Source organism: Schistocerca piceifrons, chromosome 7 (genome assembly GCF_021461385.2).
Source record: "Schistocerca piceifrons isolate TAMUIC-IGC-003096 chromosome 7, iqSchPice1.1, whole genome shotgun sequence".
Classification (NCBI taxonomy): domain Eukaryota; kingdom Metazoa; phylum Arthropoda; class Insecta; order Orthoptera; family Acrididae; genus Schistocerca; species Schistocerca piceifrons.
The window spans coordinates 465114423-465126366 of NC_060144.1; the positions used below are offsets into that span (position 1 = coordinate 465114423).

The window sequence follows — 11944 nt, forward strand, 5'->3', positions numbered from 1 at the left end:
CAGCCTGGATTTTCCATTGTTTAATTTAATTGCTCTGTTACAAATCAGAACGATAAAAAAATACAGCCCTCACAACGGTCATTGTTTCTCCAATCTATTATGTTTCCACGAATTTGAAAATAGGTACGAATTCCTGTAACTATTCGCTGTGTGACCAAGACAGTGTCTGCTATGAAGAAAGCATTGTAACTAAGGGAACCTCCATTAATTACGTGAGTTCAAAATGGAAGTGGAGGGAGGTGTCCGGCAAAATCTAATTCAACGGAGGGAGGGGCAAAAAAAGTCTCACACCAACTTTTGAATTCAGAGAATGTACGTTATTATAGTGGTTAATATTTTATTTTGTATAATAAGTGTAGACAATATTGGCGTGCCCACCAACCTTTATGGCCCCTCTGAACTAAAGTGAATATGTGATTCTGAATATTTTACACGTCTGCGCGCCCATCATTTCCGGATTTGGAACAAGTGCCGCACAAGTGTTAGATTTTATTCGGGGAGTTCTCTGTTACACCGTTCGAAATCGGTGTGTGGCAGTCATTGAGTCAGTCGCGATATTCAGCAACGGATATAAAGCCGATATTATATTGTGTTTAACATGAATTTTTATCAGAACTTTTACAATGTGTATGTTAAACGACATGCCGACAATTCGAATCACACGTGCGAGCAAGAAGTTAATCGTTCGTGGAAGGAAGCTGACCTGAAGTTCACTGGCAACAATTTTCTTATTGAGCATATAAATCAAGAGACTGAAAAACTACGCAATCATACGATTCAAAGGAAGGTTCAAACTGTTGTCTTTCACCTGCAAATGAAGTAAAGCTTCAATGACATTTAATGTTTGTAATAAACTGATAAATAGTAAATTATTTAGGGATATGTCAAAACGGTTAATGCTGTTTTGCGTGGAGCCTTTTTGTCCGTCTGTCTGGCTGTTTGTCCATCGAAATACGACTACTGGGTGGCGTGTTTAAAATAGTATTTTCAACCAGGTGTTAAAAAACTCACAATACACTTTGTAAATAATACCTGTTTTAGTCAGTATTTAAATTAAATAAATAGGAATTCATTTTTGCGTATTTTTACCAGCCTACAGGGTAAACATCATGTGAAGAGGAAGGGTTTTACCATATCTGACCAAAGACAGGGGACGAGGTTCGAATTTCAGAGAAAAGCCGCTCACGTAATTACAGACAATCCTGTCGGAGTAACATCCGCAACTGAGCATTATACCAGAGGCTGAAAATACCGCTACAGTTGCTAAGGTGCTTTCATTTAGGGCACAGCCGGTTTCGGGCTCTTCAGGTGTCTTACACCCATCTTGAGGTATCGTATTGAAAATACCAATAGACGGAATATAATTTTTACGCCCAGCAATACACATAAAAAACAAAACAAAAAATTGCATAAGGAAATTTTAAAAACCGCCTGTCGGGCTAAGTGCTGTGAAACCTACGTCAATGCCAAAGTGACACCAGACAGTACTACGGACGAATACATGGGTAAATAAATATACAAAGGGTACCAGGACACTTACACTTGGTGCTGTGACTCCGAGCGCCGCAATGGAGGAGTACAAGCAGCACTCCCTGTATTATATAGAAAGCTACATGAAGTGCATTATGCATGATAAAGGAACATTTTGAACAGGACATTACAGAACTGTAGTAAAACTGAGTGGAAGCTGGTGACATAAAATTTGTGTATAAACTGTAAAACACAATAAAACTTTTCACACGAGTGGCATGTAATTTTTTTTTTTATTTAGTGGGGATATATATGTGGTGACGTGGAACAACACGCCACAGTCATCAGTTAAAAGAACATACACATGTGTCAATCCTATTTACAAGCATCTCGCTTCTGACCAAAAGGGAAAGTAGCGAAACCTTACAGTCCACACTGTCAGAAACTGCTATGCCAGTTGGTAGCTAGCAGGTTTTTAATTGTACCAACTTTTAATGAGTCCTTTTTTTTAGTGCTATTGCTGAAGCTTACAACTGTAGTGGTATTTTCAACCTTTGGCCTCGCATAATCCCGTAATGGCGCTGCTGCGACAGCAAATTTTAACTACTTAAGTGAGTGGCTAAAAGCAGCGTAACATTCACACACACACACACACACACATACACACACACACACAGATGTAGGAAACTCTAAGGAAAGACAAAATTTTGATTGTAAGTTCAGCCTTGCTTACTTTTAGGTCCTTAGAGTTCCATTTACTGTAAAGTGGATCAGGAACGCCAGCCGTTGACCAATGTCGGAAGCCGTTAATCGTTCGCCTTTACCGCAAGCCTCTCGTCGTGCTGTAGACAGGAACTGGTAACCTGTATAACATGTCTGTAGTGTTTGAAAGGTAAAATGCCCTAGGATAATTTTGGCCATGTTTTTTGTATTCATTTCCAATGATTCAACACGTGGCACCACTAATGTTCCATTGCCAGATACCCTTTATTTCCTTATCACTTTCGTGACAGTTTGTCTTTAAGAATTGTCGCACATTGTAATATATTGTAATTTGTTTCTAGTAACTAGCCTGGCACCATTGTCAGTAAATTAAACAAATCTTTTAGCGTAAAGTAACCCCATATGAATTTTTTATGGTATAAAGCAAAGTCGTTTGCGTTTTACGAAGTCAAAATATATTTGTCAGAATGACAGAGATAACAGTGTTCAATGAGATATTGTAGTTTACTTTCATATTATTTGCGACTAACTTAATTTTATCCTTTGTATATGTTTATGTTCCTTGATAGATGATTGGCAGAGGCCTAATAAGAAAATGAAAAAAATAAAAATACCAAATATATAAAAAATTCTAGTTTATCTTTACTCAACGTCATGGTTTCATAATTATTCTAGCTTGGCTGGCATAGTTTCATAACTGTGCTGCTTGTGGTTTTATTATGGCCCATTTTATTTGCAATGGCTCTCGAACCAACCACAGGTCCATCTTTTGAAACTTTAGCACTGGTACCGATGTGATGAGACCATGCAAGTGTATCTTGTTCCTCCACTTACTTTAACAAGATCGATTGCGGTGGTATACGGGTATCACATGTGTTTCTGATTATGAAACTGAAGCTTCAAAATTGATACCAAATAAATTGAAATAATAAACATAGCCGAATGGAAGACCAGTAATAAAAAAATAGCATTTGTTCTTCGTTACAAAACATTTCACAGCTGACTTCCCCAACTTCCATAGCCATGGAAGTAAACAATATTGCGTACCGGTAACACGTATGTGTGCAAGAAGCGATAGCAGTTTCGCTGTATTTATTTTGTGTCTGTAGTATTTCTTGGATCGTCAGTTATAGTCACAGATTCATATGAAGAGCGGCTCTAGTTTGTACTAGGTTTAAAGTTGACCGTCTGGTTGTCAATTGGCGAAACAACGCGTGTAAATTATGTACTTTTGCTTTCAGTGTTTAGCGTTAGTTAATTCTCATTTCTTCAGTTATTATCAAGCAATCTGCATCAGAAAAGTTCCTAACTTGCACAGGTTTACAAACATCTACAGACCATTGCAAGTACCGGTATAATAACTCTTCTATAGGTCGCTGCAGATATGACAGAACTATGTTACAATAGTTCGTTATCAGAAGACTGAAACTTCTCGCCCACAGTACCTAGAAATTTGAACTCGACTAGCTGTTTGAAATAAAGTTGGCATTTTAAGGCTTGTAATTGCAAAGAATAACCGCATTTCGGTTTAAAAGTACCGGTGTGGTATGTATATCCTGACTGGCGATACCAGCGAGCTTACCGATTTGCTTGCAAACTTGGAGAAAAAAATTTGTTTTACTTTAAAGCACGAGTTCCGTACTACCAGTGGACCGTGAATTACAAAAATAAAAGCTGTAGCTGTAAAATTAAAGTATCGTAAATAATACGAAAGGCTGAGCTTTATCCATGAACTAGATGCATGTCCGCATGCGGTCCCATGGTGTAATGGTTAGCACTCTGGACTCTGAATCCAGCGATCCGAGTTCAAATCTCGGTGGGACCTCAAAATTTTTATCCGCGTAGTTTCACTCAGTTTTATCAGCACTTCTAATGGATCAAATCAGATATAGTACTTCTTTTCTTATATGATTACTGTATGCGGATAATATACTCTCCATCGCGTGAAATATGAAATTACTTTCCTCGTATACTTTCATTTCACGATGACTTAACTCCCAACTGATTTTTCCATCGTTTGAAAACAAGATTGCTATTGTAGGGCGGGTGAATGACTACGATACCGCTGGCGTCCGGTTGAAATAGGTAGGTAAAATATGGCGCGAACGTAAAATTGGACTACGCTGCGCGTGGGCAAGACGTGTAAGTTTTAGTGCACTCGTAAAAACAAGTTGCAATTCTAAGATTGTAACAAACGTTAGTTTACTACTGATTACTCAGCAATTACGAGTACCGTATTGTAGCATTTTTTAAGCTTGCTATTGAAGGTTTCACTTTTATTTATTTGTTTTTACAGAATACGCGAAAAGATCGTAAAGGTGGACGGTGATCGTATTTTTATTTACATTTTGCCGCAGTAAGCTTAGAGAATTGCGTTTAATTGTTCATTTTTTTCTTTCCGAAATTATCTAGTTCATATTTACGGAATGTATTTTAAATTAGTTACATTCATAAACTTTGCCACTAGTAGTTTGTTTACATACATTTGCCAACAGAACAAATTTGTGTGAAAGTGTTTGTTAGTAATGTAACTGATTTATTCTTACTGAAGTATTGTTTTTATCATGAGTGAAAAGTATCTGACTTGCCGTACAGTTGTTACTTCCGGGGTTTAGTGTGATGGGTCCAGTAATACTTTCAACTGGGGTGACTGTGATTGTCTGGGAATCAGGCAAGTAAACGATGCTTTTCAGTAGTTTTGTAGAATATGTAAAAGAGACGTGGGTAGATAGTGGAATGGAAGGGGAGAATTGCTTCCCTTCAGGCTGAATTACAGACGGCTAGGAAAGATCTTGGCAGGTTAAGGAGGGAGAAGGGTAAAGAGAGATAAGAAGTGGCAGTAGGTAACAGAAGCAATGGGCTTAGAACTTCATCTGACTGCTCGGTGGTAAATGCGTACCTCTTGACCACTTGTTTGAATTAGAAACTGATTAGCGTGAGGCAGATGTAGGGCACAACAGATTGAAAATTAAGAATATAGGGAAGTCAACGACGGCCTTCATTAGAACCTGATTTACTCCCACTCTTTCGAGACATGAAACCATTGGCGAAACCCAATCATTTCATATGTAAATATCCTAGAAGTTTCTCGAACAATTTAAAGCAATGTTCGCCCAAACGGCTTGGCCAATCACAGGCCTTCTGGAAACAGCAGCAGGAAAGTGCTGCGCATTCTGTGTGGGAAGAATTCATAGCTGTTGACACCTGGGTGCGACTGTAGACGCACTCGAACGGCGCAGAAATAAAACTGCAGGCCGTTCTTGTTAGTGTGTCCTTTCAACTTTCGCCTGCATCTCCGACAACAGGAACAGAGTAATATCTTTGTCTGTGGTACTGGGTCTGTACACGGGACAGTTTTGTGGCGGGCTGTAAAAATTCTGCCCTTCAGCTACTGAGCAAAACCTGCCAGCTCGCCCCCGACCTGCGCGAAGACCGTCGCTTCCTCAGCCTCTCTCACTACCATAGCCAGAGCAAAAATTACTTTTGTAAACGTTTCGGTACTACATTGTTAGTGTGAAGCTGTCCAATATCAACTAGCGCAATTAATAAACTGATAATCCTGCCTAACATTCGATCTCAAATGATATAAATATGTTATTCTAATTAAACAAATTAATTATGTTAACTGATCGTGTAAGGAGCCAAAAAACCGCGACCTTACAAATGTTACAGTTACGAATGTTTTGTGAGAAGAACAATTGCTGGTATGTCTCCATGTCAGCTCAGATTTCTGTAATGTTACCTTCATGTTTACATACACTTATTGACTATTCTATAAACCTACGCTCTCGGAACTTTAACAGTAAACTATAAAGTGGCGCAGAATGCCTCCCCTGCAGCATCTGCCACTGCAGAAGTCTCAGTATCTCCAGGACACTTTCGTCCTTGTACTGTATTGTATCGTATGTTAACTGGCGACCTATCACTGCAGCCGCAGTGGTACACAACCCCAGGACGACTACCGCAGTCCACTTCACCCCTCCGCCGCCCCACACCGAACCCAGCCAGGGTTATTGTGCGGTTTGGCCCCCGGTGGACCCCCCAGGGAACGTCTCACACCAGACGAGTGTAACCCCTATGATTGCGTGGTAGAGTAATGGTGGTGTTCGTGTACGTGGAGAACTTGTTTGCGCAGCAATCGCCGACGTAGTGTAGCTGAGGCGGAATAAGGGGAACCAGCCCGCATTCGCCGAGACAGATGGAAAATCGGCTAAAAACCATCCACAGACTGGCCAGCTCACCGGACCTCGACACAAGTCCGCAAGGGCTTGGCTAACCAGGTGGGCATACTTTCGTCCTTACTAAATGAATATGTAACGAAACGTGCTGCTCTTCTTTGTATCTTCTCTGTTTTCTCTATGACTTATACTGTTCCACACTGATAAGCAATATTCAAGTATTGGTCGAACAAGGGTTTTGTAATCTACCTTCATTGTGAGTGGACCAAACTTTCAGAGGCTTCAATCCAGTGAACTCAGTTTGGCACTCGCCTTACCTGCAATTATTTTTATGTCGACATTCCACTTTACATCACTCTGAACGCGTAATCCTGGATGTATTATGAGTTACTGCTTCCACTGACTGTTGTGCAAGCGCGTAATCATACAACTGGTCATTCTGTGTGCTTATGCGCCGTACGCTAGTATTTTTTTTATGTTGAGGGTCAATCGCCAATCCCTGTATCAAGCGTCGGTCCTCAGCAGGCCGTCCTGCACTTCGCTACAGTTTTCCAGCGTTGCAATATCTGTGTACAGAACAGCATCAACCACAGAAAACCTCATGAAACTTCGGCGTTATCAAATGGTTCAAATGGCTGTGAGCACTATGGGACTTAACTTCTGAGGTTATCGGTCCCCTAGAACTTAGAACTACTTAAACCTAACTAACGTAAGGACATCACACACATCCATGCCCGAGGCAGGATTCGAACCTGCGACCGTAGCGGTCCCGCGGTTCCAGACTGTAGCGCCTGGTTCAAAAATGGTTCAAACGGCTCTGAGCACTATGGGACTTAACTTCTGAGGTCATGGGTCCCCTAGAACTTAGAACTACTTAAACCTAACTAACCTAAGGACATCACACACAGCCATGCCCGAGGCAGGATTCGAGCCTGCGACCGTAGCGGTCCTGCGGTTGCAGACTGTAGCGCCTAGAACCGCTCGGCCACCCTGGCCGGCGTAACGTCTGGAACCGCTCGGTCACGCCGGCCGGCTTCGACGTTATCCACTAAGTCATTTACATATATATTGTGAAAAGAAATGATGTTTTAACACTCCCTTGGGCTGCACCCTAAGTTAATATTACGTCTTAAGACTTCTCTCCATTGTAAATGACATGCTGTATGTTTTTCGATAGAAACTCTTTGTTACACGCACACAGCTGGTCTGATATGCCGCACGATTGTATTTTGTTTATTAGGCGACAGTGTGGAACTGTAACGAATGCTTCCTAGTCAAAGAACACAGAATCAACCTGGTTGCCAGTGTCTACTGCTTTCTGGGTTTCGTGAACGAACAAAGCTAGCTGGGTTTCACATGATCGTTGTTTATGGGATCCATATTGATTCCTACGGAGGAAATTTTCGGTCTCCTGAGTATCATAATACGTGAGTATAAAACATGTTCAAAAATTGTACAACAGATCGACGTCAGAGATTTAGGCTCATCTGTCCGACAACCCTCCTTGAAAACGAGAGTGACCTGCGCTTTTTCCCGATCATTAGGAGAGACAGGGACAAAACAGATTAATCAGTTATCAAACTGGGGTGGTAGATGCTATGACTGCAAGTATGGTGAAGTAGAGGTGCGCGGGAGATACAGGGATGAGGAACGAATGATAGGCTGCTCCAAGATGTTCTTTGCGGGATTCTGATAGACAAGTAACGACCAGGACAATTGCCCAACTGCAGGTGCAACGATAATACACTGAAGAGCCAAAGAAACTAGTACACTTGTCTAATATCATGTAGGGCCCCCGCGAGCACGCAGAAGTGCCTCAACACGACTTGGCATGGACTTGACTAATCTCTGAAGTAGTACTGGGGGGGAACTGGGGCGGAAATGAGCCATGGATCCTGCAGGGCTGTCCATAAATCCGTAAGAGTACCGGGGGGGGGGGGGGGGGGGGTAGATCTCTTCTGAACAGTACGTTGCAAGGCATCCCGGATATGCTCAATAATGTTCATGTCTGCGGAGTTTGAGGCCAGCGGAAGTGCTTACACTCAGAAGAGTGTTGCTGGAGTCACTCTGTAGCAGTTCTGGACGTGTGGGGTGTCGCATTGTCCTGCTGAAATTGCCCAAGTCCGTCGGAATGCATAGTGGACATGCATGCGTCATGAGAGAGGTGGCTTAGGTATGTGTCAGCTGTCAGAATCGTATCTAGACGTATCTGGGATCCGATATCACTCCAACTGTACACGTCCCACACCATTACAGAGCCTCCACCAGCTTGCACAGTCCCCTGCTTCCATGCAGGATCCATGGATTCATGAGGTTGTCTCTGTTCCCGTACATGTCCAGCCGTTAGATACAATTTGAAACGAGACTCGTCCGACCAGGGAATATGTTCCCAGTCATCAACAGTCCAATGTCGGTGTTGACGAAGCCAGGCGAGGCGTAAAGCTTTGTGTCGTGCTGTCATCAGGGGTAGACGAGTGGGCCTTCGGCTCCGAAAGCCCATATCGTTGATGTTTCGTTGAATGCTTCGCACGCTGACACTTGTTGATGGCTAAGCATTGAAATTTGCGGATGGTTTGCACTTTTGTCACGTTGAAGGATTCTCTTCAGTCGTCATTGGTCGCGTTCTTTTTTCGGCCGCAGCGAAGTCGGTGATTTGATCTTTTATTCGATTCCTGATGTTCACGATACATTCGTGAAATGGTCGTACGGGAAAATCCCCACGTCCTCGCTACCTCGGAGATGCTGTGTCCCATCGCTCGTGCGCCGACTGTAATAACACGTTCAAACTCTCTTAAATCTTGATAGCCTGCCATTGTAGCAACAGTGACTGGTCTAACAAATGAGTCAAATGGCTCTGAGCACTATGGGACTTAACATCGGAGGTCATCAGTCCCCTAGAACTTAGAACTACTTAAACCTAACTAACCTAAGGACATCACACACATTCATGCCCGAGGTAGGATTCGAACCTGCGACCGTAGCGGTAGCGCGGTTCCAGACTGAAGCGTCTAGAACCGCTCGGCCACACCGGCCGGCTAACAAATGAGTCAGACACTTGCTGTCGTGTAGAGGCGTTGCCGACCTCAACGCCGTATTCAGCCTGTTTACAAATCTTTGTATTTCAGTACGCATGCCTATACCAGTTTCTTTGGCTCTTCAGTGTAGAAAACATATAGGAACAAAGGGATGTGTATAGATGATGACCACAATGCAGAGAAACGTCTGTGGCAATCCTTCATCGAGCAGTGATGTTAAATGGGTGCTGTTACTTCCACTACTGCTGCTGATGATGGTGATGTTGACGAATAAAGTATTACAAGTTGAGGTTAATACGTGCAGATTATTGCCTCATAATCAGTATTTTCCGTATTTTCATTGGCTAATATACGGGTCGTGGACAAATATATGGAAGCACCAAAAACACAACACATTACCATACATAATACTGTGTACAAAACCCGTTAGTATTCAAAACAACATCCAGATGCTTAGAATGGAGAAATACAGGTCCCAGATGTTCATATTTGGATTTGCAGCTCCTTGTGTTTACAGTTAAAGCTGTAGGATGTGTTTGGGTACTTGAAAAAATGGTGTTTTGTATAACTAGCGGACCTCACATCCTACAATATTAGGTCCTGTATGATTTTCAGGGAAATATTAATATGATTTTTTCCTGCAAAATAGTGGTAATTTCAGGTAAAGATGATGGAGGTTGTTAGCCTTCACGCATCATTCACTCCAAAATAGGCCACGAAGGCCCAGTAATGTTGAGACCTGGTGGCTGTGATGGCGAGGGGAGGCACGTCAAAAAATGGTTCAAATGGCTCTGAGCACTATGGGACTTAACTTCTGAGGTCATCAGTCCCCTAGAACTTAGAACTACTTAAACCTAACTAACCTAAGGACATCACACACATCCACGCCCGAGGCAGGATTCGAACCTACGACCGTAGCGGTCGCGCGCTTCCAGACTGTAGCGCCTAGAACCGCTCGGCCACCTCGGCCGGCGAGGCACAACAAATCGTTCTTTTGTGTAAAAACCAATCCAGGACGATGTGAGCTGTGCAGATAGGGACCCCTTCTTCTTGGTACAAGCGTCACCACTGGGGAACGAACATTGTTCCATGGGGTGGAACTTATGAATCAAAGTGGTCACACAATCCTTGAAAGTAAAGCGACCTTACTGACTAACCATGGGACCCATGGTATAGCACGATATGGCTGCCAGAATCATCACCGAACCACCACCTTGTTTCAGCCTTGTGACGTAAATTCGGCCAGAAGTTGAAAAGAGTGAGAAACAAGACTCATCCGACCAATTTTCTCCGTTGTCCAGGTTCTGTGGCTTCGGCAGTATGTTTTCCTGTTGCGGGTATTTGCACCAAGCATGAGTGATTTTGGAATTACAGGTTCTCCTGCAGTTACCTGTTTACGGAGCTCCCTTCGTGTTGTTCTAGTGCTGACAGAGTTTGCAAGTCAGATATTCATTTCTGCAGTGACTTTTGCAGTTATCGTCGTCTAATTTTTCACCACAATCCTCTTCAATGACCGTCTGTCACTAACACTCAAAGCACACTTTCGTCCGCGTTGTGGCTTAACTGATGATGTTCTATTGCTGTAGCTGGGTACGATTAAATCTTCGATGTGGTGCATCTTGAGCCGCCAAATACTTTGGCTATCTTGGTTAGGGAAGTACACACCACTCGACCACGAGTAATTTGCCCACTGTCGAATTCACTTAGCTCTGGCATAATGCAATCATAACTAAACAGACTACAGTTCTGAACCCGTCTGACGCTTGAAACATTTTGAGAATATCGCACAGGTGCTGTTCATGGTCAAGTACAACAGCATAACATCAGCCTTCGCCAGCATCCGCTTTTATGTTCGAGCATGCATTTCTATCGTTGTTACCATATATTTATCCAATAGCTGTAAGAGTTCCTAAGACATGCAACGCTGAATATGTCTTTCTTATATAACAATTTCAGATTTAGTCCATTCATTAGAATTGCTCAGGCATTAAGTCTATTCAAAACAAAGGGAATAATGTCATTTGACAACTGACTAAAAAGTGTCCCTCATAGTTTAATACCTCTGGAATATGGCCGGTACTCACTACTGACGTAAGGTTTCCTGGGAGTGGAAGGACCTGACAAAATAAGGATTGAACATCATTGTAAGAAGATTTTTACTAAAGCTCCTCAGGAAAAGTAACTTTACAAATTAGCTCAACAGGACTTTGACATATTGAGACAAAACCATCCAATTAGATAAAACAATTTAAGAAGAATTACTGATAATCGATAAGACAGTCTCTTCAAATGTTCTTTTTCGTTATTAGAATGCTAAACAAATTACTACAAAGCTCTTGAATGCTCCAAATAACAGTGTTTTATAACAAGTATAACATGATACGAAAACAGGCAATAGACATCTTCAAAATGTGTTTGACTAAAATACAACAAATAATTCAGGCTCACCTAAGAGAAGTTCATTAAAAGGAAATGAAAACAATTAAAGGTGCTTCATATGAAACTACCACACATAGGGCAAAGCGGTCTGGATGAACG

The 11944-nt window shown here is 42.2% G+C and overlaps 1 non-coding gene across 1 annotated transcript; it reads left to right on the forward strand.

The window, feature by feature from the left end:
* The first annotated feature begins 3946 nt into the window (after positions 1-3946).
* Positions 3947-4018, forward strand: Trnaq-cug. Its single transcript has one exon. It is a non-coding gene; the product is annotated as a tRNA-Gln (tRNA).
* Positions 4019-11944: the final 7926 nt, after the last annotated feature.